The sequence below is a fragment of the Leptidea sinapis genome, chromosome Z (assembly GCF_905404315.1).
Source record: "Leptidea sinapis chromosome Z, ilLepSina1.1, whole genome shotgun sequence".
NCBI classification, from domain to species: Eukaryota; Metazoa; Arthropoda; class Insecta; order Lepidoptera; family Pieridae; genus Leptidea; species Leptidea sinapis.
The window spans coordinates 13,860,598-13,863,657 of record NC_066312.1 but is presented as its reverse complement, the minus strand read 5'-3'; the positions used below and the strand labels follow the sequence as shown (position 1 = coordinate 13,863,657).

At 29.8% G+C, this 3,060-nt stretch overlaps 1 long non-coding RNA gene across 1 annotated transcript; it reads right to left on the bottom strand.

Annotated features, from left to right (window-relative positions):
- Positions 1-664: 664 nt before the first annotated feature.
- LOC126978570 (uncharacterized) lies at positions 665-2,326 on the bottom strand. Its single transcript, XR_007732637.1, has 3 exons — positions 2,180-2,326; positions 1,798-2,075; positions 665-1,025 (listed from the first exon to the last, which is right to left on the bottom strand). It is a non-coding gene; the product is annotated as an uncharacterized LOC126978570 (long non-coding RNA).
- Between the last annotated feature and the right edge of the window lie 734 nt (positions 2,327-3,060).

Here is a 3,060-nt window from a genome sequence, read left to right as displayed (position 1 = left end):
AAAGTATCTAATTCGTTTAGAAGCGAATAGATGGCGGTGAATTTATATTTCCATTATATAAATTATTAATGCGTGATTTAAACGAGCTAATTATTATAAGACCTAGCTCGGGGATCTCGGGCAAGCTGAATTAAGTGATCTTTCAATAAAACTAAAATATTTTTATTCGCAAATATTAAAAACCTTCATTCAATCTAAAAAAAAATTAACTAAAAAATGAAAAATAAATAATAGTTTAAAAAACTAAAGAACATGCTTTATATATAATTCAACTAAAAAATAGAAAATAAATTTAAATTGAAAATAGTGAAAAAAAATATATAATATTTAATTATAAAAGAAAGCGTGGGGTGTAGAAGAATTATTATTTTACTAATATCTTAAAAAGCACAGTTTTTTTATAATGAAATATATATTTTCAATTTAAATTTATTAAAATTTATTTTCTATTTTTTAGTTGAATTTTATTTAAAGCGAGTTTTTCAGTTTTTTTTTAATTTTTATTATTTATTAAATGTTCAAGCAGTCTTTTTGTGCTAATATGAAACTGATGGTTGTGTATGCTTGCTGGCCGGGTTCCACCTATGATGCAACAATTTTCAATATCCCCATTCTTAGAGGTTGTGTTTTTTTATAAACGGTTTTACAATAAAATAAATACAAGTTTAGAGTATAAAACTTTATTAATAGAAAATCAATTACATAGCCAAAATTATTATTAACAAAACACTTATTTATGTTAAAAATTTATGAAAAACTAATATAGAAATATAAATATTATTAGATAATTTAATTATTAGATAAAATTTTTAGAAAATATGAAATTTAGTAAAGTTTATCATAAAAAATTAAAAATTAATTATGATAAATTTCTAAGTTTTTCAATTTCTAATTTCAACTTTTCGCTCTGGATTAAAATATTTTCTTTTTTAGCAGCCACATTCTTTCTTGGCAGTATAATATTCTGCTATCGCTATATTTCTAACAGAGCTACTGCTGCCAATAGTTATAAGTTTTCTTTTTGCCTGAAAACCAAAAAAGTTGTTTTAAAACACAAGATTTCTAATAATATCCAATAAATTTTCATCAACTTGTTTCTTTTTACACTTCTTAAGCCTATCTGTTAGATTAACACATGGGATAAGGGCTGTATCACAAGAGAAACATGATTTCAATGATTGTGATATTAATAATATGGACTGACAGCCTATCTATATATATATATATATATATATATATGCTCCCGAAGAGATATTTGTTAAACTACCACCAGATAAGATAACAGTTAGTTTAAAAAAATAAATGGTGACCGATTGACTGACTGATATATCAATGCACCACACAAACCACTGTTGTTTTTGAGATTTCATGTTTGTCAACAAGACATGTGTTTATTAATATACATAATAATGGTAATTTCATTCATTTTACTAACTTAATAATAACAATAGTAAAATTTTTAATGCTAGAATTAAATAGTTTGCTCAATAAGTGATCATTATACCTATAATGCTAAATCCCACCAACTGCTGTAAATCTTAATCAATGCAAATAAATAAATGTATCATGTAGACATTTTTAAAATTCTATTCCTGGAGGGGGGTTACAATTACATTACAGTGGGTGTCCACTAGTTTTTGATACAAAGAAAATCCGGGAGGCATGGCATCCGGCTATCTACAGTCATTTGAATGCTACCACAACCGCTAACTAAAGAGACTATGTTATGTTATCAGGATACCATGATAATAATTAACATTAACTTAATTATTAAATAATTAATTAATTATGATTTACCTATTCTTGGTGTACTCAGTGTAAACCTTTTGGGTGAGTTTAAGGAACTTTGAGCAGCAGGCAGCTTGCACTCATTCACTTCAAGGACATTGTCTACAGTCTCTGGTGTTAAAGGATTTGTACCACTTACTAAAGATAATGGACTTGGAAGTGTTGAATGGGGTTGACACGGATATGGGTACTACTATACCAATGTCATTGGATATTGACACTCGCATTGATTCTACCGGTAGCACCTTAGCCTTGGTCTCATCCTTCGTCAAAGGTTTGCCTTGTACCTAAAACAAAGAGAACTTGTGAAAAAAATTACTTCGAACATTATTAGCATAAAAATCAAGAAACAAAACAATGAGAGGGCAAGGATCCCTTAAGAGTTACTTACCACTTCCGAGTTCATTGCTATTTATCACAAATCACAATATTTTTAATAATAATATAATTAAGGTAATTTATAAGATAATAAATTATAATATTAATAAAACAAAATAATTAATCTTTCTCAGATCTACAAACAAACATGAAGCGTCAGATCACGTTCAGTAGGCGTTTTGGCATATGTCAATTGGACGTATCACGTTATTCCAGAAAAACGTTCCAAACCACTTTCGTGTCGAAATGAAGGAACACAAAACTGGTCACGTGATTCATATTAACGGACTGACAAAAAAATTGCAGCCCTACCGTCACTCTTTAAATGAGCGATTCGTGACGTTACATTTTATGCAAATAATTTCGAATTTATCACTTATGAATTGATAATAATATAATCCACATAAAATTTCGATAGCCCAATAAATGCATCGATTTAAAAAGCAGTTACCGAAATAATTACAATCGTGTAGGACAAAAAAAAAAAACATGCTACAAATAAACGATATACCCGAGTATCGTTATTGCATACAACGGAACGGCTAAGGAGGGAAAGGATATCTACGGATATCCCAACGACGCGGACGGTTGGACTCTCTTCGTTATTGGGACGCGGATTAAAGGCCGATCCACCGATAGGCAAATATCTGCGATCAATTTTACTGAATGACTGAATATTAGGAACGGCCGTTAGAGAATCTTCTATGTGCTAATTGACATAACGAGATGGAGTATGGAAAATAGATGCTCCTGGTCCACCTAACAATAATTATCATCGTCATCATCATACACTCACGCCTTGTTCCCGTCGGGGTGGGCAGAGACAATAGAATGCCACTTGCTTCTATCTTTACAAACCTCACGCACTTCCTCTACATTCATTACTCTTTTCAT